Source organism: Dendrobates tinctorius, unplaced genomic scaffold (genome assembly GCF_039654945.1).
Source record: "Dendrobates tinctorius isolate UK_male_01 unplaced genomic scaffold, ASM3965494v1 ptg000186l, whole genome shotgun sequence".
NCBI classification, from domain to species: domain Eukaryota; kingdom Metazoa; phylum Chordata; class Amphibia; order Anura; family Dendrobatidae; genus Dendrobates; species Dendrobates tinctorius.
The window spans coordinates 4,254,198-4,272,213 of record NW_027361853.1 but is presented as its reverse complement, the minus strand read 5'-3'; positions in this window follow the sequence as shown (position 1 = coordinate 4,272,213).

Genomic DNA, 18,016 nt, shown 5'->3' with positions numbered 1-18,016 from the left:
CCAGATGTAGTGCCGAGCCGCCAGCATACCAGAAATAGCCACTCAAGTGGTGGGAGCAGCAGTTGTAAACACGACCAGCATGAGACTGAGACGTCGAGGGGGGAAAAAAAAGTCATCTGAGGAGCCTCCGAGATCGGTACCCTTGATTGACAGCGGTGGTGAGTGATCTACGTGAATCTCACCCTTATGGTAACGGGGTTCAATTTTTTTCTGTTTGATCACTAGGGTTGCTAGCGGCAAAAATAGAGCATGCACCCTATGCAGACACCCGCTGGCAGATCAGTGACAGAAAAATCTCTGCGCTGACTGCATAAACAAAGCCATACGGGATGAAATCCCTGATTTGGTGACTAGCCTTAGGGCTATAACACAAGAGGAGGTGAAAGGCTCCCTAAAGGCAGCCCTTTAAAGGGATTCAGAGGCCTCGCTAGTGCAAAAAGGTCATGAAAAATCCCTGTCCCCCTCCACCTCCTCTTCCTCTACTCAGTCCTCAGAAGCCTCCTCAGACAGCGATATAGAGGACCGCTTGTGTTTCCCAAACAGAGGATGTGGAAAAGCTGGTCAAAACTGTCAGGTCTACAATGGGCCTTAAGGAGGGAAAGACTCCTAAATCATTGGAGGAGGTTATGTTTGGAGGACTGGGAACGAGATCTCGGGGCCTCATGGAAATATCAAATCTACTCGCCATGTATATGGCGTGTCGAAAATACACAAGCAGACTTCCTGAGTCACAGGCACCTAAGACAAGGGGAATGGTCCCTAAACCCCCAAGTTTTCCAACAAATAGTTCAGGCTTGGGGCAAACCGGAAATAGACCTGTTCGCTACCTCACGCAACAGCTGAGTCAGGAAATTCTGCTCACTGAATTGAAAAGAAAATCCCTTTGCAGTAGATGCCCTACAAATACCCTGGAAGTTATCCCTGGCCTATACGTTCACCCCTCATAACAAAGATCCCCGTAGTAGTCCGGAAAATCAGGGAGGATCGAGCAAGAATAATCCGTTTTGGCCGAGGAGACCTTGGTTCTCCCTTCTGGGACTCATGTCCGTGACAGATCCATGGATCTTACCAGAGGTTCCAGACCTACTCTCCCAGGGACCAGTGGTCCACTCTCAGGTGGAGGGCTTCCATCTGGCAGCCTGGATTTTGAGAGAGCGCTACTGAGTCGCCAGGGATTCTCACCAGGGTTAGTCTCCACCCTGTTGAAAAGTAGGAAACCTATAATATCCCAAATCTACGGTAGAACGTGGAAAAAGTTCCTAGGCTTCCTGGGGGAACTTTTAGAGGATATAGCTCCAGTGGGACCTATCCTAGAATTTCTTCAGTCGGGGCTGCAACTCGGGTTAGCCACTAGCACCCTCAAAGTCCAAGTCTCAGCTCTGGGGGCCCTATATAACTGCAACCTAGCAGCCAATAGGTGGGTGTCCCAGTTCATAAAGTCCTGTGGCAGATTGAGGCTGGTCATTATCCCAAAGATAACACCCTGGGACCTGAATCTAGTCTTAGAGCCTTTAACAAAAGATCCCTTTGAACCATTACATGAACTGTCACCAAAACTACTCACATTTAAAACTGTATTATTGGTAGCCTTAACATTGTCCCGTAGAGTGAACGACCTACAAGCTCTATCTATATGCCCTCCATATACGCAGATCTTGGATGACAGAGTGGTTCTACGACCAGACCCGGCCTATTTCCCCAAGGTGGTCCAAAACTTTCATAGGACTCAAGAGATCTCCTTGCCATCTTTCTGTAATAATCCTAAAAACCCTGGTGAACAAAAGTTCCATACATTGGACGTAAAGAGAGCCATATTACAATATATGTCAATAACTAGTTAGTGGAGGAAAGATCAGTCCCTGTTTGTAGCTTTTCAGGGTAGTAGAAAAGGGTACGGGGTAGCTAAGAGTAACATTGCCAGATGGAGCAGGGAGGCCATTATGTTAGGGACGGCGGAACGCACCAAATATAAATAATAGGAGGTGCGTTCGCCGCCCGGGGTCCACCGTGCGATAGGTGTAAAGACCGCTGCTGGATAATGGCAAACTCGCTAGATGGCGAAGTAGAGCACTCAGGTTAACGTCAACCGAGGTAGTTAAGGCAGACTCTGTTTAGGACACAGAGACACCCTAATATAAAAGAGAAAGGAACGCTGGACCTGTTAACTCCACAGTCCAGCCGGCGTGTGGCGCGCAGCCTCGAACGCCAATAGATGCTGCTACTACAGCGCGGCGGTAACTGTAGCCACTAAGCGATGGTACCGGAGAGTTGGACACCGACGGACGCTAGTGTAAGGTGCAGTAAGCACAGTGGCGCCTAGCTTGCCACTACCTGGAACTGACTATAACCAACACTCTGTCACCATTCGTAATATCAGAGGGAAGGGGGTTTCAAATAACTCTGTCACCAGACACATGCATCAATCACCTTTCACACACAGCACAATAGTCTACACTAGCGCATGGCCGAGCCGCCATGCGGGCTTTTTTATAGCCATGCGCTTCCGGGACCTTCCAGTACTCTGGGAAGGACCAATCAGATCTGACACAGGACCTGAGCATGTGACCCCTGCTCTCCACTGAGAGGTCATCTTGCAGGCTTGCCCAGCAGCACAGCGAGAGGACTTGGCCTCTGGAGCGGTTCCCTGCAGAGCAGGTTGCGCTACCATTGCTGCACCAGAGGTGGCAGCAACATCCAGGCTCACAGAGCGAGTCTGAGCAGGACGCCTGAAAATGAAAAGGTAGGGTGCACTGCTCATATTAAGACACATATAAGATGGTGGGGGTGCAAATCCATGGTCACAAGAAATAATGCTGAAGACTGAAGAGAAAAAGCAGGACCAGAAGGAGAAATGCACACCACAAATATATGTAATACAAGGAAAAAAGCTTTTATTAACAACAATGTCAATTTAAAAACAAGAACAATCATATTCCCACTGGTAACCCTGATCCGTGCAAAAAATATAGATAGCATCTCATACATATAACATAAATGTCAATGTACATGAATTGATAAATGGGGAGAGTATCCACTATCAGGTGTATACACGAAGATACATGTGGTCATATCACTATACCATGCACAATGAATGTAATACTGATACAATCACCCCTTTAACATAGACTCATGAATAAAAAAACACCTTTAGGTAGGATATCGCAATAGACAATATGTCTGTCACAGTAACCACATGAAGCACTCCCTTGGAGATTTGACAATGCATGGGACAAGGACAAAAATGGAGCCTGTCCCAAATCAAAGCACTAATTGTGCAACCATATGACCCAAAATAACATAATTCCACATGCCACGTGGAGACTATGAACGTCAAAAGTCACACAAGGAGGGCAACAAAAGATGGTGTCCCAAATAAGGATACTCATAGCACACCAGTGCATAGAGTGATAAAGCCATCCAATTGCAAGGGGCAACGGATCACATGTGGATCAAAATATAAAATGCATGTGAAGGATCCATACCACGGCGTCAGTACAAGCAGGGTAACAGAGGGAAAAGCTCAACGCGTGTCGCCGTACCAAGACGGCTTCGTCAAGGGAAGTGTCAAGGCAGGACGCCTGGATCGCCGGGATTGCTGAGCAGGTCCCTGAGCGGTCGGAGGGGAATGGGAGACCGCTGGATGTACGGCTCTGGATTCCTGTTGTGCAGTCCCAGGAATCCGACGCCTAACATTACCCGCCCCCCCTGAGCCTCGTTGCGCTCAAAGGCTGCAATCAGGAGTGGAGCATGGATATTCTCCATCGGCTCCCAGGTCTGAGCCTCCGGTCCATGACCCTTCCAATCCAGATTTTTTGCCACGGACAATCCTGCTTCCCACAATGGCGTTAACCTCGAACTCATCAGACGACAAGTCTGATGACCCGGCAGATGACTCGGAGAACCGGGCCATATGAACTGGTTTGAGGAGGGACACATGGAAAACGTCCGAAATGGCTAAGTGTGGAGGAAGAGCCAAGCGGTAGACCACCGAGCTGATACGCTCGAGAACCTTAAAAAGTCCAATGTATCGCGGCGCGAACTTGGGGGACTCGACTCGCAGCTTGATATTTCGAGTAGAGAGCCACACCATGTCGCCGGGGGAGAAGCTTGGAGCGGGTCGCCGATGTGTGTCGGCGGACGCCCTCATCCTTTCTTAGAGGCCCGGATAGCATCCTGAGTGCGATCCCAAATGTCGCGAGCCTCCACTGCCCAGTCATCCTGCCTGGCAGAGACAAAATGCCGCAGGTACGTGACCAAGGTTTGGTTGGCTCTCTCAACCAAGCCGTTCGTCTCGGGATGGTAAGCGGAGGACAGGTTTAGCTCGATGCTGAGTAGACTGCAGAGCTCCCTCCAAAACCGAGACGCGAACTGGAGACCTCGATCACTAACGATTTTGTCCGGCATTCCATGTAAACGGAATACGTGCTTTATGAACAGAGTGGCAAGACCATGAGCGGAAGGCAACCGTGCAAGTGGCACCAGATGCACCATTTTGGAAAAATGGTCGGTGACCACCCAGATGACCGTACTGCCGCCAGACTTGGGCAGGCCAACCACGAAGTCCATGCCAACCATCTCCCAAGGTCTATCCGCCACTGGCAGAGGATACAAAAGCCCTGCCGGCCTCTGTCTAGAGGGTCTGTTCCATGCACACGAGACGCATGCTTGTACGTATTCCTTAACATCTCGAGCCATATGCGGCCACCAATATGACCTTGCCAGGAGTTCAGTGGTCCGCTTATTGCCAAAGTGACCACCTACCCTGGAGGCATGTGCCCAAGCGAGATCCTCCGGCCGTAGCCGGGGAGGCACCAAGGTCTTGCCCGGTTGCACTGACTCGAGAGCAACTGGAGCCATGGTCGTAAAACTCTCCGGCGGGAGAACTAGCCGAGGCTCAGCCTGTCCTTCCGCAGAAACCACCGAGCGTGAGAGAGCATCCGCACGGACGTTCTTTTCCCCTGAGAGATAATGCAGGGTGAAGCGGAAGCGGAAAAAGAAGAGCGACCACCTAACCGAACGAGAGTTCAAGCGCTGGGCCGTCTGTAAATAGACCAGATTTTTATGGTCCGTATATACCTGGAAGGGAAACCGAGCTCCCTCCAGGAGATGTCTCCACTCGGAAAAGGCCAACTTCATGGCTAGCAACTCCCTGTCACCGATGGAGTAATTCTTCTCTGCCGGTGAGAAGGTCTTTGAGAAGAAGAAGCAGGGATGCTTCTGACCTTGAGCATCCTTCTGGAAAAGGACTGCTCCTGCACCGATGGAAGAGGCATCAACCTCCAGAATAAATGGCTTATCTACATCGTGACGATGTAAGATGGGAGGGCCAGCAAAATTAGATTTTATAGACGTGAAGGCATTGGAGACATGTTCAGACCAAGCGTTTTTAGTAAGAGCAGCCAAAGGAGTCACCAGTGTGGAAAAGTGCGGTATAAACTGGTGGTAATAATTCACGAACCCTAAAAAGCACTGCAACGCTTTGAGTGAATGGGGTTCCTGCCAATCCATCACCGCCTGCAGTTTGGCAGGATCCATAGCCAACCCCTGGGCCGAGATGATATAGCCCAGGAACAGCAAGGACTCCTGCTCAAACTGGCACTTCTCCAGCTTGGCAAAGAGAGAGTTTGCCCGCAGACGGTCGAAGACCCTGCAGACGTCTCACCGGTGGGTGGTCAAATCTGGCGAGAAGATGAGTATGTCATCCAGATAGACCACCACCGAGGTAGAGAGCATGTCGCGGAGACGTCGTTAACGAAATCCTGGAAGACAGCAGGCGCATTACAAAGGCCAAAGGGCATGACCAGATATTTGTAATGGCAATCCCTAGTATTAAAAGCTGTCTTCCACTCATCTCCTTCGCGAATGCGGATCAGGTTGTACGCCCCCCGTAGATCTAATTTTGTAAAGATCCGGGCCCCTCGCAACCTGTCAAATAACTCAGAGATCAACGGGAGAGGGTATTTGTTTTTGCACGTGATAGCGTTGAGACCTCTGTAGTCAATGCAGGGACGTAACTCTCCGTTCTTCTTCTGTACAAAGAAGAACCCTGCACCAGCCGGCGACACGGATTTTCTGATAAAACCTCTAGCCAGGTTCTCCCGGATATATTGAGATATAGCCTCTGTCTCAGGGAATGATAGCGGATACACACAGCCTCTAGGAGGTTCTGTGCCTGGCAGGAGATCTATCGGGCAATCGTAAGGACGGTGCGGCGGGAGCGTCTCCGCAGACTTCTTAGAGAAGACGTCCGTGTACTGGTGGTAGGGCTTCGGAAGCGCGGAAAGATCCGCAGGCACTTCAGTGAAAGCTACCTGAACACTGCCCTCCAGACACCTTCCCTCACAGTCCTTGCTCCATCCCAGTATACTCCCCGAAGCCCAATCAATATGAGGGGAGTGGCAACGGAGCCAGGGGACCCCGAGAAGCACCTGGTCGATGCCATCGGGCAAAATGAGCAGGGACAGGACCTCACGATGAGAGGGTGAGATAGAGAGCCCGAGTGGAGCTGTCTGGTGGGTCACCTGAGATGGTAAAGGTGCACCGTTAACCACCCTAATGGTCAGAGGTTGGGGCAGTATCACCAGTGGAATAGCATGTTTCTGGGCGAAGGTCGAGGGCATAAAGTTCCCTTCAGCCCCGGAATCCACGGTAACCTCTGCCTCCCAGGTGGACGCCCCACTATCCAAAGTTCCCCGGAATACCGGTTTAGAGGAAAAGGGTTGCGTATTGGACTGACCACCACCTACGGCCACTGGACGTGGTCATTTTTTCGAGCGCTGTGGACACGTGCTAGCCGAATGACCAAACTGTCGGCAATGATAGCAACGTACGGAGCTTCGCATCGGACGTGGCTTGGGGCTGGTGCAAGACACCTCCATAGGTTCGGAGGATGAGAGCTCCTATGCGGGATCTCTTAGCGGCTCTGTGAAGGTGGGAGCCAAATTAACCCTACGTCTGGATTGTGTACGTTCCAGCCCGCGCTCCGTAAACCGGAGGACAATGCGAGTGGAGAGAGCAATCAGTTCCTCCAGACTTGTGGGAACCTCTCTGGTAGCTAGAGCATCTTTGACGTGCTCAGCTAACCCCCTCCAAAACACCGGGACTAATGCTTTGTCCGGCCATTCCAATTCGGAAGCCAATGTCCGGAACCGGACGGCATAATGGCTAACTGAGAGTGACCCCTGTGTTAGGGATAATAATTGGAGTGAGGTATCGTGCTTGATCCGTGGTCCCAAAAAGACCTGCTTCAGGGCCACGAGGAACTGAGCAGCACCCTGAACCACAGGATCATCACGTTTCCACAATGGCGTAGCCCACTGTAATGCCCTCCCAGACAACAGACAATAATCCCACCTTAGCCCGCTCTGTAGGGAACCATGCAGCCAGTAACTCAAGCTGAATAGAGCACTGGCTCACGAATCCCCTACAGGTGGCGCTGTCACCCGAAAACTTGTTGGGGAGCGGGAGGCGAGAAATTGTCGGCGTGGGCAAATAGGCGGGCACACGTGAGACAGCCTCTGCGACTGAGCAGCAGCATTCGCGGCTGAGTTGGTGCTCTCAATAGCCGCCAACCTGCTCTCCAGCTGCCAAATGTAGCGCTGCAGCTGCTGCAGGTCTGCCATTACCAGCCAGACCCTGGCGCTAGTGTAATGTTAGGGACGGCGGAACGCACCAAATATAAATTAATAGGAGGTGCGTTCGCCGCCCGGGGTCCACCGTGCGGTAGGTGTAAAGACCGCTGTTGGATAATGGCAAACTCGCTAGATGGCGAAGTAGAGCACTCAGGTTAACGTCAACCGAGGTAGTTAAGGCAGACTCTGTTTAGGACGCAGAGATGCCCTAATATAAAAGAGAAAGGAATGCTGGACCTGTTAACTCCACAGGCCAGCCGGCATGTGGCGCGCAGCCGCCAACGCCAATAGATGCTGCTACTGCAGTGTGGCGGTAACTGTAGCCGCTAAGTGATGGTGCCGGAGAGCCGGACACCGACGGACGCTAGTGTAAGGGGAGGTAAGCACAGTGGCGCCTAGCTTGCCACTACCTGGAACTGACTATAACCAACACTCTGTCACCATTCGTAATATCAGAGGGAAGGGGCTTTCAAATAAGTCAGTCACCAGACACCTGCATCCATCAGCTTTCACACACCGCATAATAGTCTACACTAGCGCATGGCCGAGCCACCATGCGGGCTTTTTATAGCCATGCGCTTCCGGGACCTTCCAGTACTCTGGGAAGGACCAATCAGATCCGACACAGGACCTGAGCATGTGACCCCTGCTCTCCACTGAGAGGTCATTTTGCGGGCATGCCCAGCAGCACGGCGAGAGGACTTGGCCTCTGGAGCGGTTCCCTGCAGAGCAGCTTGCGCTACCATTGCTGCACCAGAAGTGGCAGCAACATCCAGGCTCAGAGAGCGAGTCTGAGCAGGATGCCTGGATCGTCAGGATTGGTGAGCAGGTCCCTGAGCGGTTGGAGGGGAATGGGAGACCGCTAGATGTACGGCTCTGGATTCCTGTTGTGCAGTCCCAGGAATCCGACGCCTAACATATGTTATCCTACTCTGCAAGTGGCGCTCCGGTTCCAGAAGGCATCAAGGCTCACTGCACCAGAGCCGTGGCTGCCTCCTGGGCAGAGAAGGCTGAGGTATCGATTGAGCAGATTTGTAAAGCCGCTACTTGGTCCTCACCTTCGACCTTTTTTAAGCACTACCGACTTGATCTATCTTCCTCTACTGACCTAACCTTTGGTAGAAGGGTGCTGCAAGCGGTGGTCCTGCCCTAAGGTGTCTTATTCTACAAAAGTCTCTCATGTGTGCCGTCATGAGAGATGGGAAAACACCAAGGTTACTTACCGGTAGCCAGTTTTTCCGGAGCCCATGACGGCACCTGTATATTCCCCACCTTATCACTCCTTTGGTGTGCACTATAGTTTGGGTGCTTTTTTTAGTAAGATATAATGTGGTGATAGTTTTACCATGTGTACTGACCCGGGGGGCTTCTCATGCTCTGTAAACCAACTGAAGCGAGGGAGAGGTACCGCCCCTTTTATCTTCAGTAGGGTTCCTGTCCTGGCTGGGCGGATCCCCTCTCTCATGTGTGCCGTCATGGGCTCCGGAAAAAACGGCTACCGATAAGTAACCTTGGTGTTTTCTATGGGAGTGGAATCTTTTCCCTGCTCTACGTCGTCCAAATACTTTTTGAAGTCAAACTCCTCATCTGATAAGGATGAAGAAATGGCGGCAGCAGCAATGGCAGGACCCGAGTCCTCTTGCCTGCTAGGGTCGGCGGAACGCACCAAATATAAATAATAGTAGGTGCGTTCGCCGCCCGGGGTCCACCGTGCGGTAGGTGACAAGACCGCTGCTGAACAATGGCAGATGCACCTAGTAGGTGCGGTACTGCGCTCGGGTTAACGTCACCCGAACGCTAAGGGCGGCTCCGTACAAACACAGAGTCGCTTGGCGAACACTAAAGCAAAGGCGCGGGCCCTTTTAGCGTCACAGAGGCCTGCATGTGGCGTCGCAGCCGCGAACACCAATAGCTGCTGTTACTACAGCGCAGCGGCAGAGAAAGCCGCAAGCGTCGGCGCCGAGGACCGGGCGCCGACGAACGCTAGTGTAGGCGTGGAGCAAGTGGCGTGTAGCTTGCCACAACCGTGGAGCTGACTATACACACTCGGTCACCACTCGTAATATCAGAGGGTAGGGGTTTCATAATGAGTCAGACACCAGTCCATGCATCCATCACCATACACACACAGAATAATATGCTACACTAGCGCATGGCCGAGCCGCCATGCGGGGCTTTTATAGCCATACGCTTCCGGGACCTTCCAATACTTTGGGAAGGACCAATCAGATCCGACACAGGACCTGCACATGTGACCCCTGCTCTCCACTGAGAGGGCACGTTGCGGGCATGCCCAGTAGCACGGCACGAGGACTTAGCCTCTGGAGCGGTTCCCTGCAAAGCAGGTTGCGCTACCATTGCTGCATCGGAGGTAGCAGCAACATCTAGGCTTACAGAACGAGTCTGAGGAGAATGCTTGGCTCGCCGTGATTGCTGAGCAGGAGTCCGAGCGGTCAGAGGAGAATGGGAGACCGCAGGATGTCTGGTTCTGGATTCCCACTGTGCAGTGCCAGGAATCCGACGCCTAATATTACCGCCCTCACTGCGCTCAAAGGCTGCGATCAGGAGTGGTGCATGAATGTTTTCCACCAGGTCCGAGCCTCGGGACCATGACCCTTCCAGTCCACCAAATAAAATTTTTTGCCACGGACAAACCTGCGCCCCACGATGGCGTTAACCTCAAACTCGTCAGACGATAAGTCTGATGACCCGGCAGATGACTCAGAAAACTGGATCATGTGAACTGGTTTGAGGAGGGACACATGGAACACGTCCGAAATGGCCAAATGTGGAGGAAGAGCCAGGCGGTAGACCACCGAGCTAAGTCGCTCGAGGACCTCGAATGGTCAATGTATTGTGGTGCGAACTTGGGAGACTCGACCCACAGTTTAATATTTTGGGTAGAGAGCCATACCATGTCGCCAGGGGAGAAGCTTGGCGCGGGCCGCCGATGCGTGTCGGCGGACGCCCTCATCCTTTCTTCAGATGCCCGGATAGCATCCTGAGTGCGATCCCAAATGTCCCGGGCCTCCATTGCCCAGTCTGCCACCCTAGAGTCAGTGGAGGACACTGGCATCGGGACAGGGACGCGTGGATGTTGACTATAGTTTAGGAGAAAGGGCGTCTGACCAGTGGAATCAGCCACCGCATTGTTTAGGGCAAATTCAGCCCAAGGTAGCAAGGATGCCCAGTCATCCTGCCTGGCAGAGACAAAATGCCGTAAATAGGTGACCAAGGTCTGATTGGCTCTCTCGACCAAGCCATTCGTCTCGGGATGATAGGCGGAGGATAGATTTAGCTCGATGCTAAGTAAACTGCAGAGCTCCCTCCAAAACCGAGACGCAAACTGAGGACCTCGGTCACTCACGATTTTGTCTGGCATGCCATGTAAACGGAATACGTGCTTAATGAACAAGGTGGCCAGACCTCGAGCGGAAGGCAGGCGTGTGAGTGGCACCAGATGCACCATTTTGGAAAAATGGTCGGTGACCACCCAGATGACCGTACTGCCACCCGACTTGGGCAGGCCAACTATGAAATCCATGCCAACCATCTCCCATGGTCTATCCGCCACTGGCAGGGGAAACAACAACCCCGCCGGCCTCTGTCTAGAGGGTCTGTTCCGAGCACACGAGACGCATGCTTGCACGTATTCCTTGACATCTCGAGCCATATGTGGCCACCAATATGACCTTGACAGGAGTTCGGTGGTCCGTTTATTGCCAAAATGGTCACCCACCCTGGAGGCATGTGCCCAGGCGAGGACCTCCGGCCGTAGCTGAGGAGGCACCAAGGTCTTGCCCGGTGGTACTGACTCGAGAGCGACTGGAGCCACGGTCGTAAAACTCTCCGGCGGGAGAATTAACCGAGGCTCAGCTTCTCCTTCTTCCGCTGAGACCACCGAGCGTGAGAGAGCATCCGCACGGACGTTCTTTTCTCCAGAGAGGTAGTGCAGGGTGAAGCGGAATCGGGAAAAGAAGAGCGACCACCTGGCCTGACGGGAATTCAGGCGTTGGGCCATCTGTAGGTAGACCAGGTTTTTATGGTCTGTATATACCTGAAAGGGGAACCGGGCTCCTTCTAGGAGATGTCTCCACTCGGAAAAAGCCAACTTCATGGCTAGCAGCTCCCTGTCGCCGATGGAGTAATTTTTCTCCACCGGTGAGAAGGTCTTGGAATAGAAGAAGCAGGGATGCTTTCGACCTTGAGCATCCTTTTGATAAAGGACTGCTCCTGCACCGACGGAAGAAGCGTCTACCTCAAGGATAAACGGCTTATCCACATCGGGACGATGTAATATGGGAGCGCCAGCAAAATGCGATTTTATAGCCGAAAAGGCTTTGGAGACGTATTCCGACCAAGCATTGGGGTTAGCTCCTTTCTTGGTGAGAGCAACCAAAGGAGCCACCAGTGTGGAAAAGTGTGGTATGAACTGGCGGTAGTAATTCACGAACCCCAAAAAGCGCTGCACCACTTTGAGGGAATGGGGTTCTTGCCAGTCCATTACCGCTTGTAGTTTGGCAGGATCCATGGCCAGCCCCTGGGCCGAGATGATATAGCCCAGGAACGGCAAGGACTCCTGCTCAAACTGGCACTTCTCCAGCTTGGCGAATAGCGAGTTCGCCCGCAGACGGTCGAAGACCCTGCAGACGTCTCACCGGTGGGTGGTCAAATCTGGCGAAAAGATGAGTATGTCATCCAGATAGACCACCACCGAGGTAGAGAGCATGTCGCGGAAGACGTCGTTGACAAAATCTTGGAAGGCAGCTGGCGCATTACAAAGGCCAAAGGGCATAACCAGGTATTCGTAATGGCCATCCCTGTTATTAAAAGCTGTCTTCCATTCGTCTCATTCGCGAATGCGGATCAGGTTGTATGCCCCACGCAGATCTAATTTAGTAAAGATCCGGGTCCCTGCAACCTGTCAAATAACTATGCGATCAACGGTAGGGGGTATTTGTTTTTAACCGTGATAGCATTGAGACCTCTGTAGTCAATGCAGGGACGTAACTCTCCATTCTTCTGTACGAAGAAGAAGCCTGCACCAGCCGGTGACACAGATTTCCTGATAAAACCCCTAGCCAGGTTCTCCCGGATATATTGAGACATAGCCTCCGTCTCAGGGAGTGATAACGGATAAACACAGCCTCGGGGAGGCTCTGTACCTGGCAGGAGATCGATCGGGCAATCATAGGAACGGTGTGGCGGGAGCGTCTCCGCAGACTTCTTAGAGAAGACGTCCGCGTACTGGTGGTAGGACCTGGGGAGCGCGGAGAGATCTGCAGGCACTTCAGTGGAAGCCACCTGAACACTGCCCCTTAGACACCTTCCCTCACAGTCCTTGCCCCAGCCCAGTATCCTCCCCGAAACCCAGTCAACGTGAGGGGAGTGGCAACGAAGCCAGGGAACTCCGAGGAGCACCTGATCGATGCCATTGGGCATGATAAGCAGGGACAGAGTCTCCTGATGTGAGGGTGAAATAGAGAGTCCGAGTGGGACTGTCTGATCATAGAATCATAGAATCGTAGAGTTGGAAGGGACCTCCTCGGCCATCTGGTCCAACCCCCTGCTCAAAGCAGGATTCGCTAAATCATCCCAGTCAGATGTCTGTCCAGCCTCTGTTTGAAGACTTCCATTGAAGGAGAACTCACCACTTCTCGTGGCAGCCTGTTCCACTCATTGATCACTCTAACTGTCAAAAAGTTTTTTCTAATATCTAATCTGTGTCTCCTCCCGTTCAGTTTCATCCCATTGCTTCTAGTCTTTCCTTGTGCAAATGAGAATAAAGTTGATCCTTCTACAATGTGACAGCCCTTTAGATATTTGTAGACAGCTATTAAGTCTCCTCTCAGTCTTCTCTTTTGCAAACTAAACATTCCCAAATCCTGCAACCTTTCCTCATAAGACAGGGTTTGCAGACCGGTCACCATTCTGGTCGCTCTTTTCTGAACTTGCTCCAGTTTGTTGATGTCTTTTTTAAAATGTGGTGCCCAAAACTGGACACAATATTCCAGATGAGGTCTGACCAAAGAGGAGTAGAGGGAAATAATGACTTCACGTGATCTAGACTGTATGCTTCTGTTAATACATCCTAGAATTGCATTTGCCTTTTTTGCTGCTGCATCACACTGTTGACTCATATTCAGTCTGTGATCTATTAGTATACCCAAGTCTTTTTCACATGTGCTGTCACTTAGCCCTATTCCTCCCATTCTGTATATGCTTTTTTCATTTTTATTGCCCAGATGTAGTACTTTGCATTTCTCCCTGTTAAAAACCATTCTGTTAGTTGCTGCCCACTGCTCCAGTTTATTTATATCTTTTTGAATCCTCTCTCTCTCTTCTCTAGTATTAGCTATCCCTCCTAGCTTTGTGTCATCAGCAAATTTAATCAGTTTACCCTCAATTCCTTCATCTAAATCGTTGATAAAGATGTTGAACAATACAGGGCCCAGGACAGAGCCCTGTGGTACCCCACTTGAGACATTCTTCCAACTGGATGTGCAGCCATTTACGACCACTCTTTGGGTCCGATCACTAAGCCAGTTATGAATCCACCTAACAGTTGCCTTGTCCATTCCATACTTAGTCATTTTTTCAATAAGGATTGTATGAGAGACTTTGTCAAATGCTTTGCTGAAGTCAAGATATACTATATCTACAGCATTTCCTTGATCCACCCAATCAGTGATTCCGTCATAGAAGGAAATTAAGTTAGTCTGACATGACTTATTAGTTACAAACCCATGCTGACTCTGTTTAATCACTTCATTCTTATCCAGGTACTGACATACATGTTGTTTAATAATTTGTTCAAAGATCTTTCCTGGTATAGAAGTCAGACTCACCGGCCTATAGTTGCCTGGGTCCACCTTCTTCCCCTTTTTGAAGATAGGAACAACATTTGCTCTTCTCCAGTATTCTGGCACTTCTCCTGTTCTCCAAGAATTTTCAAAGATTATGGAGAGGGGTTCAAAAATTTCTTCTGCTATCTCCTTCAGTACTCTGGGGTGTAATTCATCTGGACCTGGAGACTTGAATTCATTTAGGTTAGCTAAGTGTTTCCTCACTATCTTTCTGTTTATAGATGTCCTGGATTCTTCTATTCCCTTAATAGGACAGTGAAGAACAGTTGATGTCACATTTCCTTTCTGAGAGAAAACAGATGCAAACTAGGAATTTAAAAGTTCAGCCTTCTCAACATCCTGTCTTACCATTTCATCATTTTCATCCTGTAAAAATCCTATGGCATCTTTGACTTTTCTTTTACTTTTGACATATCCCCAAAATCCTTTATTATTGCTTTTGACATCTCTTGCAAGCCTCAATTCATTTTCAGCTTTAGCTAATCTGATTTGTGCCCTGCAGGTTCTGCAGACAGCATTATATTCTTCTTTAGATATGCCTCCCTCTTTCCATTTTATAAACATTTTTTTCTTCCTTTTTAGCATGTGCTTAAGTTCTGTGTTCATCCATCCTGGTTTCCTTAAATGCTTCCTATTCTTCCCTCTTTTCAGAATTGTTAACAACTGTGCTTTGAGAATTTCATTTTTCAAGATTTCCCATCCTTCCTGGACATTTTTGTCTTTAAGACGATAACGGTGCCCCATTTACCACCCTAATGGACAGAGGTTGTGAGAGTAACACCAGAGGGATAGCGTGACTCTGGGCAAAAGTCAAGGACATAAAGTTCCCCTCGGCCCCGGAATCCAGGGTGACCTCTGCCTCCCAGGTGGAGGACCCACTATCTAAAGTACCCCGGAACACCGGTTTGGGTGAAAAGGGTCCCATTTTGGATTGACCACCACCTACGACCACTGGACGTGGTCGTCTTTTCTGTCGCTGAGGACATGTGCCAGCCGAATGGCCAAACTGTCGGCACTGATAACAGCGCACAGAGCTTCGCATCGGACGCGGCTTAGTGCCGGTGTGAGACACCTCCATAGGCTCAGAGGAAGAGAGCTCTTGTGCGGGGTCCTCCAGCGGCACGGTAAAGGTGGGGGCCAAATTAACCCTACGTCTGGATTGCACTCGTTCCAACCCACGCTCCGTGTAGCGGAGATCGATGCGGGTGGAAACGGCGATCAATTCCTCCAGACTTGTGGGAATCTCCCTAGTGGCTAGAGCATCCTTGACGTGCTCAGCCAGGCCTCTCCAAAACACCGGGACTAAGACTTTGTCAGGCCACTCTAATTCGGAAGCCAGTGTCCGAAACCGGACAGCATAATGGCTAACCGAGAGTGAGCCTTGTGTTAGGGATAACAGTTGGAGAGCCGTATCATGTGTGACCCGTGGTTCCAAGAAGACTTGCTTCAGAGCCGCGAGGAACTGAGCAGGTCCCTGAACCACGGGATCATCACGTTCCCACAATGGCGTGACCCACTGTAATGCCCGGCCAGACAACAAGGAGACAATAAACCCCACCTTATCCCGCTCTGTAGGAAACCGTGCAGCCAGCAACTCCAGCTGAATGGAGCACTGGCTAACGAATCCCCTACAGGTGGCACTGTCACCCGAAAACTTATCGGGGAGCGGGAGGCGAGAAATTGCCGGCGAGGGCAAAAGTGTGGGCGCACATGAGACAGCCTCGGCGACTGTCTGAGCAGCAGCTAGCGCAGCATTCGCAGCTGAGTTGGTGCTCTCTATAGCCGCCAACCTGCTCTCCAGCTGCCGAATGTAGCGCTGCAGCTGCTGCACGTCTGCCATTGCCAGCCAGACCCTGGCGCTAGTGTAATGTTAGGGTCGGCGGAACGCACCAAATATAAATAATAGTAGGTGCGTTCGCCGCCCGGGGTCCACCGTGCGGTAGGTGACAAGACCGCTGCTGAACAATGGCAGATGCACCTAGTAGGTGCGGTACTGCGCTCGGGTTAATGTCACCTGAACGCTAAGGGCGGCTCCGTACAAACACAGAGTCGCTTGGCGAACACTAAAGCAAAGGCACGGGCCCTGTTAGCGTCACAGAGGCCTGCGTGTGGCGTCGCAGCCGCGAACACCAATAGCTGCTGTTACTACAGCGCAGCGGCAGAGAAAGCCGCAAGCGTCGGCGCCGAGGACAGGGCGCCGACGGACGCTAGTGTAGGCATGGAGCAAGTGGCGTGTAGCTTGCCACAACCCTGGAGCTGACTATACACACTCGGTCACCACTCGTAATATCAGAGGGTAGGGGTTTCATAATGAGTCAGACACCAGTCCATGCATCCATCACCATACACACACAGAATAATATGCTACACTAGCGCATGGCCGAGCCGCCATGCGGGGCTTTCATAGCCATGCGCTTCCGGGACCTTCCAATACTTTGGGAAGGACCAATCAGATCCGACACAGGACCTGCACATGTGACCCCTGCTCTCCACTGAGAGGGCACGTTGCGGGCATGCCCAGTAGCACGGCACGAGGACTTAGCCTCTGGAGAGGTTCCCTGCAAAGCAGGTTGCGCTACCATTGCTGCACCGGAGGTGTTACGCGGGGCTTAGGTCAAAGAAGGCTGAAATACCCGGGGCCCCTGCGGAGTACCTCCAACTAGGAAAAACCCTGTCTGACCCTCAACCCAGGGTTTTTGCTAATGGTGCAAATGCCTGAGCCTCCAACCTTTCCTTATCTCCTGCTCAGCCCTAAGCTGAACCCTCCACCCAGTGAGTCGTCAAACCACCAAAGCCCACACTGTAATGACAGACAGGGAGAACTTAAACCGCACCGCGCCGCATACACACAGGACAATACCGTAATGTGAACAGGGCAAAACAAAACACAAATATAGGAAGGCGAAAAGGTAACAACGGATCATACGCCACCAGATACGAATTTCTCTCTCCAACACCTCCTCTCCAGACTGGAACCACTTGGCATAAAACACATGCTATAATCGGCGATGCCCATAGGCCAGCACGACTATTTAAAGACTGTGGGCGTGACCAAACATCCCACCTGATTCCAGCTAGATTAACCCCCGATAACCTGAGTAAAATCAAGCCGGCGCCACTGAGGCTATAGTGGACGGAGATGAAACTACCGCTGCCTGCCGGACGCTGTGGTGTGAATAGCGTCCGACATGACAGTACCCCGTCTTCTACGAGGCACCCCAGGGCCCTCAAGACTCATAGGACCCGGCTTGTCCGGATGACGGCGGTGAAACGAACTGACCAGCCGATCCACATGTATGTCCGTGGCTGGTACCCAAGACCTCTCCTCCGGACCATACCCCCGCCAGTGTACCAAATACTGAAGAGTACGGCGCAGTACTCGAGAGTCCACCACCTTGGAGACTTCAAACTCTAAATCGCCATCCACCATGACTGTAGGTGGCATCGGCGTCGTGTCCACAGAGCCTACCACCTTTTTCAATAAAGCCCTGTGAAACACGTTGTGTATCTTGTATACCG